This window comes from Neomonachus schauinslandi, chromosome 5, assembly GCF_002201575.2.
Source record: "Neomonachus schauinslandi chromosome 5, ASM220157v2, whole genome shotgun sequence".
NCBI classification, from domain to species: Eukaryota; Metazoa; Chordata; class Mammalia; order Carnivora; family Phocidae; genus Neomonachus; species Neomonachus schauinslandi.
In genome coordinates, this window is record NC_058407.1 from 161,177,659 (window position 1) to 161,192,527 (window position 14,869).

At 43.8% G+C, this 14,869-nt stretch overlaps 1 non-coding gene across 1 annotated transcript; it reads right to left on the minus strand.

Annotated features, from left to right (window-relative positions):
• Positions 1 to 14,555: 14,555 nt before the first annotated feature.
• Positions 14,556 to 14,662, minus strand: LOC123324960. The gene has a single exon (XR_006540136.1). It is a non-coding gene; the product is annotated as a U6 spliceosomal RNA (small nuclear RNA).
• Positions 14,663 to 14,869: the final 207 nt, after the last annotated feature.

The following is a 14,869-nucleotide window of genomic DNA, read 5'->3' on the forward strand; positions in this document are numbered from 1 at the left end:
CCCCCCCCCCCCCCCCCCCCCCCCCCCCCCCCCCGCCATGGGTTATATGTGACATTCCTCAGGCATTCCTGGCTGCCCTAAAGGAGAAACAGTTAGCTTCTAGAGATTACAATCCTGTAAGACATGAGTCTCCCTCAGTTTATAAGTTTTAGCAATTTACAAAAACAAAGCATTTCTATCAATGGCCTAGCTTCCAGAAGGGAATGTAGATACAATTAAATGTCCTTATAATCTGTAGCCCATTGACAGATACGTGAAGCTGAGGGGGTTTTGGAATATAGGTGAGGTTCAGTGGGGTGGAGTCCAGAGCCCACAACCAAGAAAGAATTCTTGAGATGTCTTTGGTGAACAATGGTGGTTTATTAAAGCACAGGGACAGGACCCATGGACAGAAAGAGCTGCTGCACCGGGCTTGTGAGGGGTGGCTGATTATATACTATGGGGTTGGGGGAGGTAAAGAAAAGGGAGGTTTCAAAAGGATTTTCACGTGTTAAAGAAGACTCACAGGATACCAGAGGCCTTGCCATTGTCAAGTTAAGGTTGTTTTTCCCTCTAGCAAGGCATTAACATGAAGATAGTTGGGAGCTTCCTGGAGGAACATTACACTCTGCCCGCTTCAAGTATCTGTCAATGACCTGCAGGTTATAAAGGCATTTAATTGTATCTACATTTCCTTCTGGAAGCAGGTTATTGATAGAAATGCCTTGTTCTGATAAATTGCTAAGATTTTTATAAACTGAGGGAGACTCATGTCTTGCAGGATTGTGATCCCTATAAGTTAACGTTTTGTTTTTCCTTTAGGGCAGCCAGGAGAGCTGTCACATATGTCCCACGGGAGGGAGTGTTGTGGGGTGTCAACTCCTGCCTGTCCTCAGCCTTCTGGTCCCTCATCAACGATCTGCCCCGTTCCTGGCCCTTGGGTCCTGAACACACTATGTTGCTTCATGCCTCTGTGCCATGCTCAAGTCTTTCCCTCTGCCCAGAAGCCCTTCATTCTCATCCTTTAATACTCCATTCAAACACCTTTATCCAGGGGGGCGCCTGGGTGGCTCAGATGGTTAAGCATCTGCCTTCAGCTCAGGTCATGATTCCAGCGTCCTGGGATCGAGCCCCGCATCGGGCTCCCTGCTCAGCGGGGAGCCCGCTTCTCCCTCTCCCTCTGCCTGTCTCCCTGCTCATGCTCTCTCTCTGTATCTCTGTGTCTCAAATGAATAAATAAAATCTTTAAAAAAATAAATAAATAAATAAATAAAATAATAAAAAAATAAAAAAAAAACACCTTTATCCTTGGGAATGCAAGCTGGTGCAGCCACTCTGGAAAACAGTATGGAGGTTCCTCAAAAAGTTGAAAATAGAGCTACCCTATGACCCAGCAATTGCACTACTGGGTATTTACCCCAAAGATACAAACGTAGTGATCTGAAGGGGCACCTGGACCCCAATGTTTATAGAAGCAATGTCCACAATAACCAAACTATGGAAAGAGCCCAGACGTCTGTTGACAGATGAGTGGATAATGAAGATGTGGTATATATGCACAATGGAATATTACACAGCCATAAAAAAATGAAATCTTGCCATTTGCAATGATGTGGATGGAACTAGAGGGGTATTATGCCAAGCGAAATAAGTCAGTCAGAGAAATACAATTATCATATGATCTCACTGATACGCAGAATTTAAGAAATAAGGCAGAGGATTATAGGGGAAGAGAGGAAAAAATGAAACAAGACAAAATCAGAGAGGGAGACAAACCATAAAGGACTCTTAATCTTAGGATACAAACTGAGGGTTGTTGGAGGGGAGGGGATGGGGTGGCAGGGTGATGGACATTGGGGAGGGTATATGTTGTGGTGAGTGCTGTGTGTTGTGTAAGACTGATGAATCACAGACCTATACCCCTGGAAAAATAATATATGTTAGTAATTTAAAAAATTTAAGAACAAACAGCTTTATCCTCACATCCCTTTGGCCTCCAAGTCTCTCCTCCCACACACAAATTCACTGAGGAATTTGGCCCTTGGCTCAGGCCCCTTCTCCAACCCACTTCTTGTCCCTGTGAATAGCATCCCCATCCTGGGCCTCAGTTCTGTGACCTCTAGTCCTTTTTCTTCCCATGGTTGCTTATTTACTGGATCACACTCTAGATTCTTTATTTTCTGAAACCACGCTACCTCTGAGATTCCTCCCAGACGACAATCTCCTCCTACTTTCCCTGTCCCTATTTATTATAAACTTGATCCCTTACTACCCTGAAGCTCCATTTCCTCTTCTCTCCCCATTTTTCTGAATCTAGCAGTCCTCATCTCATTTTTCAGGAAACCATTCTTCCACCAATGCCCTGCCTCTCCCTGGGGTCACCCACCACCCCATAGCTTTTCTTCTGGGGCATCTCCACTCCTGCCTCCCCTTTTGTCTTCCTCACTTGCTGCCACACCACCTCTCCCTCGGGAAATCTCCCCCTCTGAAGCCCCCAAACCTGACCTGGGAATGAGACCAGCTCCCTCTTTGCTGTTCCCAAACACAGGTGCACAAACTCTTTCTATTCTAAGGACTCATCTGCCAGTAGCTCTACAGAAGGAGAAGGGAAACTGAGTTAACAAATGTGGGCACGTTACTGAGTTCCAGCTCTCATGGGCACTGGTTTCTAGCTCCTGCTCTTATTTCTGAGCCTTTCCTCCAAACGTCTTTCAGAGGACTTGCCTGAACTGGCCACCAGATAGATGATGTAGCCCCTCAACCTCCAGTGAACAGCTTGAAAATCCCAAGTGGCTTTGAAGGGGCTCATTCCTCCCTGTCCTGGAATAAGCCCCCTAGGGCATTTCTTCCTGTCTGCAAATGCTAAATCCAGCCTTTTTTATCTTCATTCTAGGATATTTCAGGGAGGATAACGTGTCCTTCTTAAAACTTAGCAATGTCCCAGTAAAGCCCATGACAAGACTGGCGCTTCCCAATTGCCCTGCATCCCACCTGTGGGATTCTGGAGAGCTGGAAAAAGGAGCAGGCAGTATGTGCCTGTGAGTGAGACTCTGAAGCAGCAGGAGACTCGGGAAGGAGGGCAAACCATGTGTGGAAGGCTGCCTTGAGTAAAATTTTCCTCTGCAAAGGCTCCCTCCAGGACAAATATGAGTTCCTTGCAGAGGTAGATGAACCCTGAAGCTAAAAGTTTAAGTTGCAGGGGCCCTCACTTGCCAAAGCCCCTTCTAAGTCCCTAAGAGGTTCCCATGGTGTCCCATTCCCTCCACCACCTCTGATTTCAGCCAGAGTTGAAGTCCCTGAAAGCTCACTTACCAATGACCAATTTCCTGAAAGCTCGGGCTCACCCCCTGCTGATGGCATCTCACCTGGAGCTCTAAATTGCTAAATTCTGCTTTTTCAAGAGATTTGAGAAGTGAGGGTGAAACGGGTATTAATAACCTGGAGACACTGTCATCCAAAGGATGAGAAGAAGCACTTGCTGCCACACCTTCTCTCCCTCGGGAAATCTCCCCCTCTGAAGCCCCCAAACCTGACCTGGGAATGAGACCAGCTCCCTCTTTGCTGTTCCCAAACACAGGGAACAAACTGGAAAGTTTGATGGCTCCGAACAAAACAGTGGGCAAAACTGCCATCAGGGCAACAAAGTGGCCTGAAGAAACAAATGTTCTAGTGATGGAACTCCCACACATATATACCGATAAATCAACGAGTGTTGGAAAAAGAGTAATTTGATTGCATAATTATGTGGCTCAGTACCAATGTAGCAACTATTATTAAATGCATTTGAATTGCTCTTGTGCGCATGCCTTAATTTCAGATTGATTTTGTATTCTTTCTCGGTATTAACCGTATCACTTTTCAAATATGATGGTATCTTAGTCTGCTCAGGCCGCCATAATAAAATACCCCCAGACTGGTGCCTTAAACCACGGAAGTTTATTTTCTCACAGTTCTGGAAGCGAGAAGTCCAAGATCAAGGCTTTGGCCGATTTGGTTTCTGGTGAGAGCCCTCTTCCTGGATTGCAGACCGCCAGCTTTCCGCTGTGTTCTCGCATGGCCTTTCCTCAGTGTGTGCACACACAGAGAGACAGAGAGCTTTCTGGTGTCTCCTCTTTAAGGACATCATTCTATCAGATCAGGACCCCACCCTTATGACCTCATTTAACTTTTATTACTTCCTGACTCCAGATTAGACACAATGGGGATTACAGCCCCAACATATGAGCTTTGGGGAGACACATTCAGTCCATAACAGAAGGGAATAAAGCTGGGGGAAAAAAAGAAAAAGAAAAGAAATAGGAAAAGATTGGCAGAAGCTTCAAAATGTCAAAACTCTCATTATATCACAATGTAAATTAAAACTCTAATGATCCATATGTTTATTGTAAACCTTCATCTTATATTTCATTAAGAAAACGGGAGAAGCAGATTGGAGTAATGAATCTAGAAGCCAAGGAATGCCAAGGATTGCTGGCGGCTGCCAGAAGCTAAGCGAGAAGTACGGAATGGATGTTTCCTCAGAGCCTCCAGAAGGAACCAACTCTGCCAACACCTTGATTTCAGACTTCTGGCCTCCAGATCTGTGAGGTAATAAATTTTTGTTGTTTTAAGTCAAGGAAGGAAGGAAGGGAGAGAAGGAAGGGAAGGAAAAGGAAGAAATAATAAAATAAAATAAAATAAAATAAAATAAAATAAAATAAAATAAAATAAAACCTTTCTAAGATGGGAAGCCCTCACCTTCCTTCCACTACCAAATCTACCCACCCCCTTGCAGCTGCCACCACATTCTCTGCCTGCATTCCTACTACCCTGGATGAATTGCGCCTGTTCCATCATAGTCCAGCCCCTCCGTGTAGGCTCAGAATCCCATCTCTTCATGCCTTCTCAAGGACTTCCTCTCAGTTACCCCTCCTTCTCAGGCATTGACAGTGTTTGTCCTGCTTTTGGATCATTTCTGTGTAGCACTCAAACATGTTCTAGATCTCTTATCATGAAAAGTGTTCTCCCTTGATCCCGAGTTCCTCTCCATAGCAAAACTTTCAGAAGGATTTTCTGTGCTCAATGTTGCCAGATTTTTCCATTCTCTTTACTCTCAACCTACTCCAATCAGGGTTAACACTCCACGGAAACTGCTTTTGGCATGATCACCAATTATTTTTGTGTTGTTAGATCCATACTACTTTGCAGTCTTCTTACTCTCCGTAACCTTTGACTTGGTTATTCAAGTCAACACTCCCCTAGGTTTCTGTGAAGCTCCATGTTCTTGCTTTGCCTCCTGCCTCACTAACCAGTTCTTCTTAGCCTCCTCTACTGGCTCCTTCTCTTCTGACTGATCTTTAAACGTTGGAGTGTCCTAGGGTTCTTTATCTATATTCTCCCCCCACCAAATTATCCCATCTATTCTCATGGCTTTATATACTATTTATATAATGATAAAATTTCCTGAGATTCACGTCCTTGTGTAATCTCCTCCCATATCACATCAGGGTTAGTCTGTGAGATCAAGAAAAGATGACAGAAATGATGATATGTTGCTACTAAGACTAGGTCATAGTGTGGTTTCGGCCTCTTGCTCCCTCTTGGATCTCTTGCTGGAGAAGCTAGCTGCCAAGTCCTGAAGGACATTGAAGTACCCTATGGTGTTGCATGTGCCTCTTGCCAATAGCCAGCAAGGAACTCAGGCCTCCTGCCAATAGCCTTCTGTGTTCGCCATCTTGGAAATGGATCCTCCAGCCCCATCAAGCTTTCGAGTGACTGCGGCGCCAACTAACACCTTGACTGCAACTTTATGAGAGCCCCCAAACCAGAATTACCCAACTAAGCCACTCCCAAATTCCTGACCAACAGAAACTGTGAGATATAAAATGTTTGTTGCTTTAGGCTACTAGGTTTGGGGTAATTTGTTATGCAACAATAGACAACTACTACAGCCCCTAAGCTTACATCTCCAGCCTTGTCCACTCCACATTGCTCCAAATTCATATATCAAAGTACTGCCTGATATCAACCCTTAAATATCCAAAAGCATCTCAAAATTAACAGGGGAAAACCAAAAGTCTTGATTTGGAAAACCCCACTACCACTCAGTTTCTACTTCAGGAAAATTCTCCATCTCAATAACTGTGAGCAGAAGGAGTTAGAGGTCTCTGGAAAAATAAAGACAAGACATAGTTTTCTTGACATAAGAAAAGTCTTTTTAGGCCCCCAGCCATCTTGAGATCTATGCTTCACAAGCACTACTTGCCCACAGCACATTTCTTGCAGAGCTTCCTGGCATATGTTGAAATTGCAGAAGAATAGACCCCAGGAGAAGATTTTAAGGGAACAAAAAATGTAAGAACGAATAGCCACTGTTGGGGACAGCGTGATCATATCAGGCACAATAAATCCATGATAAAACTCCCAGCTCTGATTCAAAGGTGTGGAGACTGACCCGATAAACATTCTTGAGTTATCTTTGCAGGATCTGAACCCTTTTGAGCACTCAGATACCCGACAGCTAGAGCCAGAGAATTGATGATGGTGACCCTTGCTGGCCCTGTGACTTCAACCTGGACTCTGTCACCTAAACATGACTTTTGCCCCAACTCCATGCTGAATCCCCCATGGCACAAGCCTCTTCATAAATATGTATGTGCCCTTGACCTAAAAATGCCCCAGTTTTGTTCAAGGAGTCACTGCTTTGGGAAATATCCCTGATGTTCTCCTTTACTTGTTGCAGGTAAAAACTCTGCTTTTTCCTATTCTTTGGCTTGGTTGTGTCTTTTGACTCAGCACCCACCAAGAGATGAACCCAGTTTTGGGTAACATAACCACTCAGTTTCTGAGGCCAGAAACCTAGGAGTTATTACTGATTCCTTCTTTTCCCTCACCTTCCACATCCAATCTATCAGCTCTACTTCCAAAATTAATCTTGCCTATACTTACTTGTTTCCAACTATATTGCTACAGCCTTGTCCAGACAACCAGCATCTTCACCTGGACTGATCTCCCTTTTTCCATACATACCCATCCCACAAGAGCAACCACAGTGAATGGTCTTTATTAAGATTATACCATGTCACCTGGCTAAAACCTTCCAGTGGTTTCCCATTACACTTTGGAATAAAACTCAAACTCCTTACCACGACCTACAAGGCCTTGTGTGACCCAGCCCGGCTAGCTCTCATTCATTCATTCTCCAAACATTGAACCATTTTTCTGTTTCTCAAATACTTCAAGCCCATTCCTGCCTTACAGACTTTACACATATTTCTTCCATAGTTTCTCCTTTCTCATTCTGACCTCAGCAAAAATGTCACCTCCTCATTAAGTCCTCCTCTACCTACTTCAAAATACAATGATAATAACTAACTATGGTAGTCATTAGTGCTGGTCACCAAATATTTCCGGTTCTCCCCCTTTCTTTTTTTTTTTTTTAAGATTTTATTTTATTTATTTGAGAGAGAATGAGATAGAGAGAGAGCATGAGAGGGGGGAGGGTCAGAGGGAGAAGCAGACTCCCTGCTGGGCAGGGAGCCCAATGCGGGACTTGATCCTGGGACTCCAGGATCATGACCTGAGCCGAAGGCAGTCACTTAACCAACTGAGCCACCCAGGCACCCCTGGGTCTCCCGATTTCTAGACACATGGTCTTGCCCTTCCAAAGTTAGGTATGACAATGTAACTATTTTTACTAAATGGAATGTAAATAGCAGAAATTTTAAGAGCCAGTGTCTAATTTGCCACATCCCTTTTTCCTGACTTGGTCAGATCATGGAAACATGAGTCAAAATTAAGTTTCCATCAGCCTGAGTTGCTGAGTGACTTAGGGTGATCAGTGTTCCCCTTCTAACCTGTGATGGATGTGTGGCAGGAGTGAGAAATAAACCTTTATTGTTTCAAACAACTGAGCTTTTGGAGCTGTTTGTTACCACAGCATAACTAACCTAACCTGACTGATACACTATGTGCCACATGCTGGGTGCTTTACATGTATTAACTTATTTACTTCTCACAATGACCCTATGAAGTAGATGCTATTATTATTCCCATGTTATTAACGCAGTGACTGAGGCACAGCCAAGTTAAGAAACTTTTCTAATACCACAGAGCTAATAACAGGCAGAGGTGGAATTTAAACTTAACCAATCTGGTTCCAGATTTATACTTGTAGTCACTCTGTAGTACCACTTCTCAAAGACTTTCAAACTCATGTTTGAACACGAATTGACAGAGTTATGGGTTTTATTATACATTCATACATATATAGAGAAAAAGGGAACTGTCAGTTTTTATCCTCAGGGTTGACAAATATATATATGAATACAAGTATTTACATCTTTTAGGAATACAGAGATGTTACTTGATATTTCAATTATTTTATTTTAGTTTTTTAAAAGATTTTATTTTTTATTTTTTGAAAGATTTTATTTATTTATTTATTGGGAGGGGACAAAGGGGAAGGGAGAGGGAGAGAGTCTCAAGAAGATTCCCCACTGAGCACAGAGCCCCACGTGGGGCTCAATCTCGTGACCCTGAGATCATGACCTGAGCCAAAACCAAGAGTTGCTCCTTAGCTGACTGAGCCACCCAGGCTTCCCAAAAGATTTTATTTTTAAGTAATCTCTACACCCAAGGTGGGGCTCGAACTTACAACCCCAAGATCAAGAGTTTCATGCTCTACTGACTGAGCCAGCCAGGAGCCCCTACTATTTCTAATATCAACATCAGGGCAGCAGTTATGAAATACAACAACCAATTAAAGTAACAGGTATTTTAGAGATTAGAGATTATTTCTACAAGATCTAAAAATAGTCTCTAAAGTTCGACTGTCTTAAAAAGTTCTTCCCCCACCTTTCAGAAATACTTCCAAGGAGAGTTTTTGTTGTTGTTGTTTGTTTGTTTTTTTATTATTTAAGACAGGGTGCCTGGGTGGCTCAGTCGTTAAGCGTCTGCCTTCGGCTCAGGTCATGATCCCAGGGTCCTGGGATCGAGCTCTGCATCGGGCTCCCTGCTCTGTGGGAAGCCTGCTTCTCCCTCTCCCACTCCCCCTGCTTGTGTTCCCTCTCTTGCTGTGTCTCTCTTTGTCAAATAAATAAATAAAATCTTTAAAAAAATTATTTAAAACAAATTCTGGAGGTATAGTTTACTGTAATAAAATGCACACCCATTCTAAGTGTACAGTTCATAAGACTTGGCAAATGTACAAACTTGAGTACCCACCACCACTATCAAAATATAGAACTTTCCCACTACTCCGGGCAGGTCCCTCTGACCCTTCGCAGTCAATCCTACCCTCACCCCTGGCCCCAAGCAACCACTGATCTGCTTTGCGCCCCTATAGGTTAGATTTGGCTTCTCTAGAGTTTCACACAAATAGAATTATACAGGATGATTTTTGTGTCTAGCTTCTTTCACTCAGCATAATGTTTTTGAGATTCCCCATGTTACTTTATAAATCAGTGTCTCCTTTCCAAGCACAGCTTTTAGTAACAGAAAACAGAACAAGTTTCAGTTCTGGATGGAACTTTCATACATATTCTCAATTCCCACACTTCATTTAGGTAAGATTCTTTGAACCAATTTTATGGCATGGAGTGGCGTCTTCGCATCTGCGGTTGCTGGAAAGAGGAGACATACTCTTCCTGAAACCCCTTTTCTCCTGCAGCATTCTCAAGACCCAATACCAGCTTTCCACCACCACCTAAAGAAAAGAGCTCAAAACCGACCACATGGGAAGGAGAAAAGCACAAGATGATTTTAAACGAGAGGAATAAGGGGCATGGAATGTTCTTCTCTAATACACCTGATATAAATTAGCACCCTCTCCACGTCTCCCTGATTTATCCCTGACACTGGCCGCAGTCTGAAGTGACCCCGCTCATTTCTTTCTCTGAATACCTGTGGTGGACCGGATAACCATTCACTGACAGCAACATCCGTCCCTGGGAGAGGAGTCTACTCTGGCAGCCCCAGGAAACCACACGTAGCCACGTGAGGCGCTTTGGCCAGATCTGTCCACGCTGGTACATGTAGCTCTAGTTCATGCATTTAATTGCTGGAGAGGATTCTACCGTGCAAATACACCACCGCTGATTTTGCCCTTACCCTATTCAGCACTTAGGCTGTTTCCATTCTTCACGTTCACCATCAACACCGCAACATAAGTTCCTCAGATGACTCCTGCCGTTGTGCTCACATGTGAGACTGTGCCTGGGCGTGTTCTAGGCCTGGAGCTGCGGGGTGGAGGGTCTGTTCATCTCCCCCTTCACTGGGCATCTTGAGGGCTCTCCAGGGGGGTTGTACCCATGGGCGCTTGTACTTCCTGCTACCCCAGGGAAGGGAAAATGGAAGCCCTCAGCCGCGAGCTCTGCCCTTGAGCCAGGGGCAGGCCCTGGGGCTCCCCATCCACCCCTTCTGCTTGTGTCTGGTCCGCAAAGAGGTCTCACTTACTTTAATCTTGACGAGATCTTTCGGGGTCTTTCTCTTTCTGTGTTTTATTCACCGTTCTTGTACATCTGAAGCACAGAGTCACTTTGCTATGTGACTGTCAGTCTGTCTGTCTTAAGCTACTTCTCTGGGTGTCTCTCCCATCCCTCCGTGCACTCCAACTTGTACACCTGCCTCTTGGGCCCAGAAGTACTTTCCCAGGCTTGTCTTGGAGGCTTCGCGTTCTTTGTCCTGTTCTCCGGGTCATCTTTCTAAGCTTGGTTTGGATGCCAGCTCTTTTGTTTCCTCCCAGTCAGAGGGAACCTCTCCCTTGTCCTTCTTCTGGAACAGCTACTGTGACTACGTTTGTACTCGGGGGCCTGCACTGGAGTCCTGGCTGTCTTGGTTTAGCTGGGCTATGGCTTTCTGGCAACTGATCCCCCTCCTTGCTCCATGAGCTCCATCCCATGGGTCCTGCCCCCCAGATGAGAACATACAGAGCATCACTGGGGCACCTGGGGTGTGTGGGGGTGCCCGCTGCATTCCTATTGCTCGATGACAATAGTGATATAGCAATCCCTGTGATCAGGCACTCTGTGAAGGGAGCCTTACAGCTCTGAAAGACTGTAAAATGGCTCTGTCTCTGTTACAGATGTGGAAATTAAGGTTCAGAGAGGTAAAATGACTTACTCAAGGTAATACACCCAAGACTGCATTTACCATTGTTGATGGCACATTCACTTCTTTTCCCAAATGACCCTACATCCAAAGGACTTTCTGATGTCTAGGACAGAAAGTACTAATAGAGTATGCTTCCCCCTGTGGTGGGGTGCAGCAACACCAAGTGTCCCTGCAAAGATTGTATGGTCACAGCCTTGAGCTTAACTAGCAAGTCACAGGATACTCAGCTGATCAGAACACAAGTTTGAGACTTCCTATTTTTTTTTAAAGATTTTATTTATTTATTTGAGAGAGTGAGCAAGTGAGAGAGCATGAGCAGGGGAAGGAGCGGAGGGAGAGGGAGAAGCAGACTCTCCATTGAGCAGGGAGCCCAACACGGGGCCCGACCATGACCCAAGCCAAAGGCAAACACTCAACTGACTGAGCCACCCAGGTGCCCGAGACTTCCTGTTTTGTTTTTGTTTTTTTTCCAATAGATAAATTTTATTGCATTTAAACAATACCTCAAATAGGTCTTGGGACTCATTTGGCATCTTCTTGTTTCTCTAGATGACAACCTCAGACCTTTTTCACTAGCCCACTGATCGGTTCCTTTCTGAGAGACAGATAGCATCTAAAAATTTTCTGATGTCCTGGTGATTAACTGTTGTAGCTTGCTGAATCAAAGAAGGTGAATTTGTACAAGTTCAATGCCAGTAACTTTCTGGGCTTGAGATACTGACCAAGCAATACCTGGCCTCATTTGAACCAGCAGATAGAATTTTTTCATCCAAGAATTTTCAGATTTTTAAAAAGATTTTATTTATTTATTTATCAGAGAGAGAGAGAGAGAGAACACAAGCCGGGTAAGGGGCAGAGGGAGAAGCAGACTCCTCGCCAAGCAGGGAGCCCGATATGGGACTCGATCCCAGGACCCTGGGACCACTACCCAAGCTGAAGGCAGACGCTCACCCAACTGAGCCACCCAGGTGTCCCAAATTTTCAGATTTTCACAAGAGACCTGCTCTCCTGAATAAAGACATAAATGGGGAAGTGAGCACACACAGACCTCATCTTAATGGAAACCCAGTGGAACACCCTTGTTCATGTGCTATATTTGACTACAGACTGCCTGAACCCCCACCAGTTCCTCTTTGTTTGTCAGACCAGAGCCTCTCAATTTTCTTTCCAAGAGGCTGATTTCTACACTGATGACATCCCTCCACAGGATTCCGCTGGGCTTTTTACAGTAACTGTCCCTTCAGGGTGATGACATTTTCTGGAATGTAGATAGTCTAGTTACTGAAAATGGTCTTCATTCTCACAGTGCGTTCAGCAAAGAGAGCACCCTAATGTTTATTTTTTTAAACAGTTTTGTTGAGATATAATTCAAATACCACATAATTCATCCACTTACAGTGTACAACACAATAGTTTTAGTATATTACCAGATGTGAGTGACCATCATTGCAATTAAGTTTGGAATATTTTCATTACCTCAAAAGGAAACTCTGTGCTCTTTGCTTTCTATCCTTCTGTCCCGCCCATCTAGTGCTAAGCAGCCACTAATCTATTTTTTGTCTCCATAAATTTGGCTATTCCAGGTGTTTTATGTAAATGGAATTATATATGTGGTCTTTTGCCTCTTAATGTTTTAAAATAAATGTGTTTATACTGTAATTCTGCTCTGTGAAATTCAAAATTTAAAATCAGCGTTTTTAGCTCTGTGACTTCATACATTTTTTTCAAGATTAGAACATTACAGCAAATACAGAATTAAATTTTCTCCTCCCATCCCTGAAAAAAAATGCCCAGAAGCTTTTTTTTTTCTTTAAGAGTTCACTCCGTGGGTGGGGGAGGGCAGGAGGTGGCGCCTGGGTGGCTCAGTTGGTTAAGCCTTGGCCTTTGGTTCAGGTCATGATCTCGAGGTCTTGGGATCGAGCCCCACATCCGGCTCCCTGTGTCAGCGGGGAGTCTGCTTCTCCCTCTCCCTCTGCTCCTCTCCCCTGCTCGGTGCTCGCTCATTCTCCCTCTCTCTCAAATAAATAAATCATTCTTTAAAAAAAGAAGGAAAAAATAACCCAGGGAGTTAGGACGTCTTGAACTTTTTTTTTTTTTTTTAAGATTTTATTTATTTATTTGACAGAGAGAGACACAGCGAGAGAGGGAACACAAGCAGGGGGGAGTGGGAGAGGGAGAAGCAGGCTTCCCGCCGAGCAGGGAGCCCGATGCGGGCTCAACTAGGTCCCTGCTCCCACAGTACACCCTTTCCTTAGCAAAAATGACAATCTTGTGTCTCAAATATTGGGCAGGAATCATACAATTTTAGGACATGACCCAGAAGTGAGCTGCTGTTGCAATGTAAACTCAGGGAGTTTAGATGGTCTAAGGAGGAAGGTGGCTCTGGAGACCTCAGTATGAATTCTACTGAGGGAATCTCAAATGAGTGGGAGGGGGGTCGTTTTGGCTGAGCTGGAGTAGATGCGAAGCAGAAAAAAAGGTCCAGTGCCAAAGAGAGACCCGATTTACAATAAAAGAGCAAGAGGGGGGGAAAACACAAAAACAGGCTGAAATGGTAACAAGAGGCTTTGAAGTTGTGTTTGGAACAAGAACACAGTGACCGGCTGCCTGCAGCTTCCTATTTCCATCTCACCTGTCTGGGAGGATGATCTTCAGATCAGAAATGGAAGAATGAATGTTGGTAAAGGAATCTGAAAGCCCAGGGTAGTGGGTTGAATAGTGTCTCCTCCGAACCCCAATTCATGCCTACCCACGACTTCAGAATGTGACTGTATTAGTTTTCTAGGATTGCTGTAACAAAGTATCACTCTAGCAGCTTTCTGGTGGATTCTTTGGGATTTTCTAAATATAGAATCCCACCATCCATGAACAGATATAGTTCTACCTCTTTCCAATTTGGGTGTCTTTTATTTCTTTCTCTTGTCTAATTGCTCTGGCTAGAACTTTCTGTACAATATTGAATAACAACAGTAAAAGCAGTCATCCTTGTCTTGTTCCTTATCTTAGGGGGATGGCTTTCAGTCTATGAATATGATGTTAACTGTGGATTTCTCATCAATGCCCTTTATCTAGCAAATAATCAATATTTAAATTTTTTTGTCCACATTGAGATACGGTGTATTCAGAATGCCTGAATTATTAATAAGGCAATGTGTTACAATACCAATAAAAAAGATTATTGTAATTGTGTAATTAAATAAATGCCCTTTATCATGTTGAGGAAATTTCCCTTTATTCCTACCTTTCTTAGAGTTTTTTACTTTTTTAAAGATTTTATTTATTTATTTGACAGAGAGAGACAGCGAGAGAGGGAACACAAGCAGGGGGAATGGGAGAGGGAGAAGCAGGCTTCCTGTGGAGCAGGGAGCCCGATGCGGGACTCGATCCCAGGACCCTGGGATCATGACCTGAGCCGAAGGCAGACGCTTAATGACTGATCCACCCAGGCGCCCCGAGAGTTTTTTAAAAATTGAAGTATAGTTGGCAAAAATATGGAATCCTTCACAAATGTGCATGTCATCCTTGCACAGGGGTCATGCTCATTTTCCCTATATCATTCCAATTTTAGTATATGTGCTGTTAAAGTGAATATAATGTTTCTGAGAGTTTTTATCATAAAACGGTGTTGGATTTATCAAATGCCTTTTCTGCTCCAATCAAGATGAAGATATGCTTTTGTTTTCTTCATTCTATTGAAGTATTACATTGATTGATTTTCTTATGATGAATCACACCCTTGCATTCCTGGGATAAATTCCATTTGGTCATGGTGAATAATTCTTTTAATATGTTGTTAGAT